General features: G+C 45.2%; 1 protein-coding gene across 2 annotated transcripts in view; it reads right to left on the bottom strand.

Annotated features, from left to right (window-relative positions):
* Positions 1–7,500, bottom strand: part of LOC143020272 (uncharacterized) — a 679,654-nt gene that overhangs the window by 315,427 nt on the left and 356,727 nt on the right. For both annotated transcript variants that reach the window (XM_076176500.1, XM_076176501.1), the window contains exon 4: positions 3,926–4,009. The gene's annotated coding sequence lies outside the window, so the exon portion shown is untranslated. The remainder of the gene's footprint in view (positions 1–3,925; positions 4,010–7,500) is intronic.

Raw genomic sequence — 7,500 nt, 5'->3', positions numbered from 1 at the left:
AGCTGGTTGATGGGCGGTCTCGCGGACGGAAAAAACGAGGTCGTGATAGGTCGATATCCCCGTTTTCTTCCACTCCTGCTTCCCCGTTTTCTTTACTCTAGGTTTTCCCCTTCAACCGAATGAAATCAACCGATATTAGCCGTAATGAAAATGAAGGAGATGGGGAGGGTGGTAATTATGTTCATGGAGGTCTTGTGTTTGTCAGTATAAACCCAGGACGCCAGAAAAAATCGGTGATTAACTGCTTTTATCTATTTATTTAAACGGGAGGAGGAGTTGTAGACTCGAATCCTAACACTTGTGGGTGGTAGTGATAAAGAACGTCATCATTTATGCTGTCTTCCGCAAGGCGATTTTATTCACACGAAGGAAATCAACACAGACGTCAAAGGATTAAATTCATCTCGAGTGGCTCTTTGGTGTCTACATCTAACTCATATTCATTCTGACTGCCATTGAGCGGTTTTATTCAGTCAAGGAAATCCAATGAGAAAAGGGATTAAATCCGACTCTGACTTACTACACATTTATTCAAATCCCACCTGAGACAATCTACCAAAAACAATTACTTTCCACGTAACCTGCGTTGATGCTGACGTCATTATTCAAAATAAGGTGATGATTAGTGTTAGCACCTCCCTAAACGATGAGCTTCAAAATTATGCTCAATGGCCCGTTCACCAAGATGAGATGCTTTATGAATTAATTCATTATTGGTCTGGATAACAATGGCAACACATTGTACGGAACAAGAGGCTGGCCCCGGAACACAAAGGGGTTTCAGTCAATCAGGATTTCGTTTTGTCCTTTATCAGTCCTTTAGTTGAATAAATGGTTTGGCATTACCCAGACTAAAACTCTGTAGACTACGGTACCATACTAATGGAGGTAAATGATGGTTATGATATCCGAAGTCTCAACACCGTCCTCACATCAGCTGGATCGTTCGTGACAACGACTTAACCCATAGATATTATAAACTTTCATTTATCCTACCGTCGGTAAAGAAGACACTAATGTCGAAAGTTTTGTATATTTCGATCACTAATTGTGATACTCTTCATTTTGCTGAAGAGGATCACAGTTAGTGATCGAAATATACAGAACTTTCGACATTAGTGTCTTCTTTTCCGACGGTGGGATAAAAGTTTACTTTACTAATGTGCTACGACATTACCATATATATCAATTCACAGTGACTTCAATTGCGGCTCTCGGAAATCTGTCTCACTGCAAACTGCTCGCACATCTCAATAAAAGAGTTCACTTGTATCAAGACAAAAGCACAGCAGATGCTGCCGCCTCGGACACAAAGACTCAGTTTCTGCAATTCACTGGAGACATTTCTATTGCGACACTCCCAGTAAACAGTCAAACTTGTTAGAATCTTGCTAATAAATTACCAGCATCGTCACGAAATAATACTGTTCAATGACACAATACCTTTGCAGCCCATACCAATGACAATACTAGAGTTCCAACCACAGCAACCAGGAACAACATCAACAGTCCTAGACCACATTCGTCGACCATTATTCTACACCAACAACAGCATCCTCATCACTACTACATCGTCCTCAAACACTATCGTCCCCAATAATTCCACGCAAATCAAACACAAGAAACAACACAATTAAATACAAATCTAAGAACAATGTCAACAACAGTATCAGCAACAACAACAATGATAACAAACAAGAGGAGGAGGAGGAGGAGGAAACGTTCGAGAATTTGAAGGAGAAAGTACAGGAAGAGGTGAAGGAGGAGGAAGAGGAAGAGGGGGACGATAAGGAGGACATAGTGGAGGTGAAGATAGAGGAAGAAGTGAAGGAGAAGAAGAACGAAGAAAAGGAGGAAGGGGAGGAAAAAAGAAGAAGGAAGAAGGAGGAACGAGGAAGGATGAAGATAATGAGAACAGAGAATAAAAAGAGGACAAGGGCGATAAAGAGGATGAAGAAGAGGAGTTAGAGGAGAAGAGGGAACAACAAGAGGAGGAGGAGGAGGAGGAAGATGAGGAGAAGGAAGAAAAGGAGAAAGAGGAGAAAGAGGAGGAGGAGGAGAAGGAGGAAAAGGAGGAGCAATTGGGGGAGGAGTGGATTTGGGGATTGGGAGGAGGAGGGGGAAAGAGAAGAGGAGGAGAAGGAAGACGGAAGGAGGAGAGTGAGGGGCAGAGGTACGGAAATGAGGAACAGAGGGGGGGGGGAGGATGAGAGAATTGAGGCCGAAGAGAAGGACGAGAAGGAAAAGGAGAAAGAATAAAAATAAAAGTAGAAGAACGAAGAGAACGAACAGGAGTAAAAGGAGGACGAAAAGGAGAAGCAGGAAGAGGAGGAGGAGGAGGAGGAGGAGGAGGAGGGGGAAAGGAGAAGAGGAAAAGCAGGAGGAAGAGGAGGAAAAAGAAGGAGAAGGAGGAGGGGCAGGAGGAGAAGTTGGAGTAACAGCTGCAGCAGCAGCAGCGAGAGGTAAAGGAGGAGGTGGAAGTGGAAGAGTGGAAGGAACAGAATTAGAGTACAACGAAGACGTGGATAGTAATGATGACAACAACAACATCAACAACTACTGTTACATTGCACAAAGACTTCAGATCAGCCGTCCACCCTCTGACGTCATCACGCAGCCTATAGTAACTACCTTGGGACACTCTCTGGTACCACCTTGACCAAGTACCCATCGCCTCGACCTGGCCTAATATCCAGCAACTAACCCCCGATCCTCTCTACACCCACCCAAACGAACATATTTCCCAGCCAAGGAGGACTCTCTCCCCTCTCCCCTCTTCCCTCCCTCCCTCCCTCCCTCCATCACCGTTCCCGGGTCAGGACCTATCAATCTGATCGTTGTCGTTCGGTGCCCAAAGCGACAGGGCCAATTGCTAGCATTTCCCCACTGGTTGCTTACTAGGCCACAAATCTGAAGCAGTTACTCACATATGTCCTTTTCTCCCTTTTCTAACTACTCTCCATCCTCTCTCCCTCTCTATCTACACAAATCAACCTCCCATTCCCTCTTATTTGATCTTCTTCTTCATTTATCTTCCCTCCTCCAATGTCTGCTCCTTCTCCCTTTTTTAATACATCTTCTATTTTTCCTCTTCTATTCTCATCGAATCTTTTATCCTCATTTCCTTTCGTCTTTACTCCTTCACCAATAAATTCACATTCCTACACTAAATATATATACGCTTCCAAAATCGAGCCGGTTGCCTTCAAATCAAAAGGCCTTCCTTACATTTTCACAACATCGTGACGTACTTTACATCCTGAACTGGTACAATTAAAGATAAAAGCAAGCAGAGTATCTTTTTCAATATAGCACCATACATATAGCGCAATCACTGTTATTAGCAATTTACACATTTACTCTAGCTGTTGCTAGACTATTTAATTCATCTGAGAAAAGGTCACATCTATCCCGATTAAATATTTAACTGGTATTCATTATTTATATATTTGTTCTAACTGTGTCCTGGTTATTCTATTCAGCCTGAGCAGGAAAAGGATTAAACACCATTGGCCTCAAAAACGATAGACGTAGACGAACACAATAAAGCTATTAAAGTCTTGTACACGTGTACCAAGACTTCTCGGTAATGCAGGAAACACTTAGACTTCGAGGACATTGTTACCAGCAATTCTTCCACTTCGTTGTCACCACCCCATTAAGGGGTACTGACGGCATGATTTTTTAGGCGTTCGTTGCTTAGGGACTTAGTGAGATCCTGATGGACCAGAACCACGTAGTATTCTTTTATGATTGAAGAGTAAAATTTACTAAAAAAAAAAAAAAAAAAAAAAAAAAAGGTTGATCAGTTCCTTTCTATTATCCCACCATTCCGATACCCCTCATAATTTTTTCTTTTACCCCCTTCATGACTTTGGTGCGAAATTGTCCACCACTGCCATTACAAATATCAATATTAAAATACCTTTAGCACCATCGTCAGTTTTACAACGAACGTTCTGCTAGCGTGCTCGACCGATATCCTCGAAGTCATCCCACATTACCATATCTGTAAGAAAAAAAAATCACAAATGTAAATCCCTCATATTTACGCTTTCCCGTCCTCTTTTTCAGGGCAAAGGTACTAAGATAAACATTTCTTTTCTTCATTATCGAAAGGGTGTCATGAAAATGAAATATGTAGCTTGATGGAAAATGAAGAAGGCCATCCATTACGGAGGGAGTTGATAAACATATGCTACATCTCTTAATTACCGGAGATTGTCTAGGGGAGGAACAAAATAAAATCAAAGGTGCCGCCGGTACAATCTATATCAACAGAGGTAGCCTATCATCTCTTTACTACCATCGGAATGACACATAATTGCCAGGAGTCACAAAATTAAAGCAAAATTAATTATAAATCAAGCAGGCAAGAAATTTAGTGAGAAGTCTTAGGAAGAAAAAAAAAGGGGGGAAAAGGAAAGTCAGCGAGAAGCTGCACCCACTTTTCGAAGAAAATAATTATAGATTTATCTAAACCATTCAATTTTCAAAATGAAGTTTCTAATACCCGGTTACACGAGGACAAATCAGTGATATACTGCAATGCCTTCAAATGATTCAGCAATGAAACTTTACTTTCATCACCATCCTCTAATAAGAACTCTCACCACACCAGCATCACCCCTTGAACGTATTCACACCAACTACCACCACCGTCATCACCACCACTATCGTCACAACACCACTCCCATCCCTAACTCCTCCTCCTTGGGCTCCTCCTCCCAGAGGTGCTGGGGTGCAGACGTGAAGATAGTGCACCCACGTTACCATTATTTTTAAGTTGAGAGAGTACGGTGCGATAGTGGAATTGTGGTGAGTTGGTAGTGGTGAGTTTTGGTGCCTACTCCCAGGTACACGGGTCCGTCATTGTTCGGGACACTGGTCATGCTTTCGCGGGACTTCCTTTCTCGGGTTTTCCTTTGGGCCTCGTGGCGTCCTCAAAGGTTTCCGATCGCGGGTTTTCCTTTGGGCTGTGTGGCGTCCTCAAGGGTTGACTCCGCCCCCAGATAAAGTCACGTGATTGTGACCCTAGGAATTGATTGGAAAGCATCCCCAAACGGAGATCCCGCTGGAACTCTGAGGTAGCGTGGCCCGGGAAAGAGGCACTTAAGTCTATGCATGCATCGAAACTGGTCACGGTGCGCGTCACTCCACAAACGTAAATGTCACAGTTCCCTCCATCCCCACATTGCTCCGAAGCATTCTCACAGTTTGTATGATATAGTAGAGCCAACACAACCAGTGTTTTTGTATGCCTCACACCCGCTCATGCTACAAGCTACCACAGAATGATAGTCAAAACAAGCGATGACCGCACCATCAACGTTGAATAAGAAGTTGCAGTGATCAAGTGCTCCAAAAGTATCAAAGACTGCAAAACAATCATGCATTCTTGCGGCAGTGTAAGAGAGTGCCAATACAACGAATCAAAAGTAATCCAATCATTGTGTGAAAGGCCATAAATCGTCGGTCAGTCGGGCAGCCCTCAAATCTGGACACCACGTGTTTCAGAGGGCTAGTGTGGGTAAAGTAGACATCACCTCCCCCCTCAGGTGGACAAAAGCCTCATCTAGGCCTCACATGGTGGTGTAATAAAACTGGGCCGCGACAAATCGGTAAAAAACTAAATAAAGAAAAAATCAGTAAAGGTGAAACAGTGTAATGAACCATAAGCCCCCCTCCATCAACCCCTACCCCGACAAATTGGTGAAAACTGTATTAAGAAAAATCAGCGTTATAGCGGAGAAAGTGTCAGGGAGGGTGGTGCCAGCAATGCAATGACCCATTACCCCTCCTCCATCAACCCCCACCCCCATAGGAGGGCAACCCTCAACCATCCTCGCCCGACCAACCACTGGACCACACACACGCAAAACAAGAAGCCCTCATCATTTTTCATTCCCTTTCCTTCCCCCTCAAATAGACCCTCCAACCACTCCATGCTTCCCTCCTGACCCATTTATACAAATATTGAGCTGTATACATTTCTTTCTGTCAGTCTATCTGTATACTTATGAAACCCACAGGTTCAGGTCGTTATAAGTGAATATCATTAGCCCTTAGTAAGATTAGATCTTGTCACTTCTGGCAGAAAATCGGAAGAACTTGTATAAATTACGAAGTTCAACTGAAAATGGTATCACGATTGGAGTCGTTCAACTCAAGAGAAATAGGAGGGTGTGGCATGTATAAAATTGTATAGAATTAATTCAGCCTTTTCTTGTCTTTTAAGTAATTGACCAAGTAAATAATACTTTCATTGGTGGATATACAGTACTCAAATACTTTAATTTCGAATTAGAATTTGCTGAAACAGAGCCGCTCAGTGATAACAGTTCAAAATGGCCCCTTCGACGATGTGGTATAATGCTTTGAACTAGGACATTAGCATAGTGCAGGGTACCATAGTATCGTGGCGTGCCCTGACCAGCAGTGACGCTTCTCGTACAAGGACCCTTTCATACGACCAACAAGGCCCCTTCTCATACTTATACTATCCGTGGCAACGTCTTCGCCCCCTGTAGCAAAAGACGCTGCTACCACATCAGTCGACACCCGTCTGTCTTCCCGTGCGCACCTCGCGCCCCCATGTACGCATAAATCGTCTCCCCCCGCGTTTCAGTGTTGCATCCCCAAGCATGAATGTTTGCAAACATGGCGCAGTGAGTAGGATTGCTTGCAATTGCCTGTGATTGCTTGCAACTTGCAACAGTGAAACATGGGACGATACACGAATCGGTGGCGCGTACGTGAACGAAGCTCTGACGGAGCTAGGTGAATAGGGGACAGTGTACATGCTGGAACGTGAGTGCAGTGTCGTGCAACAGTGTGCATGCTGGAGCATGAGTGCAATGCCGTGCAACAGTGTATCGCGCTTTCGTGGACAAGAAGTGGTGCAAACAAAGGGGCCTTTCATCCCACTCCCTGGATACCGAGCCTTCCGTCCGAGCCCTACCCGCCGCGACCGCAACCCGCGCACGGAGCCCTGATGACCCACACAGGACACGCCCGCCCAGCCGAGGAACTCGTACAACGCCTCAGTTCCCTAGCTGCAATACGTCACTGCAGGAGGTAGTGACCACCTGCCGCTCACACGAGGCATTGAGGGTGACAGTCTCGGACGTCCAGGATGACCCGCACGCATACGCCGTGTCGGCATACAAAAGGGCTCCACGCCAGGCGGCCCCCCGCCCCCGCACCTTCCCCCAGGAAGGGTGACACCTGCTGCCGGTGTCCGACGACTCCAATCGCCCTCCGCCACCTGTCAGCATGCGCATCCGCCTCGGAAACGTGTCCTCGAGCTTGCTTATGTTGCCTGACTAACACAGGTGCAGACATCACAGGGATAGGCACTCGGCACCTAGGCATGTTGGGGATATCCAGAGCCAGCTTATGCCGCCGCTCTCGGTGCCGACCTACGTGATTGACATATCTTACATGCCCTCCTCAATGGGGCAACTATCCTGGTGGCGACATACGCGAACAGGTTGCTGC

Source organism: Oratosquilla oratoria, chromosome 39, assembly GCF_046742065.1.
Source record: "Oratosquilla oratoria isolate Oo_2021 chromosome 39, ASM4674206v1, whole genome shotgun sequence".
Classification (NCBI taxonomy): Eukaryota; Metazoa; Arthropoda; class Malacostraca; order Stomatopoda; family Squillidae; genus Oratosquilla; species Oratosquilla oratoria.
The sequence above is the reverse complement of the archived record's forward strand: the minus strand, read 5'-3'. Positions and strand labels throughout refer to the sequence as shown.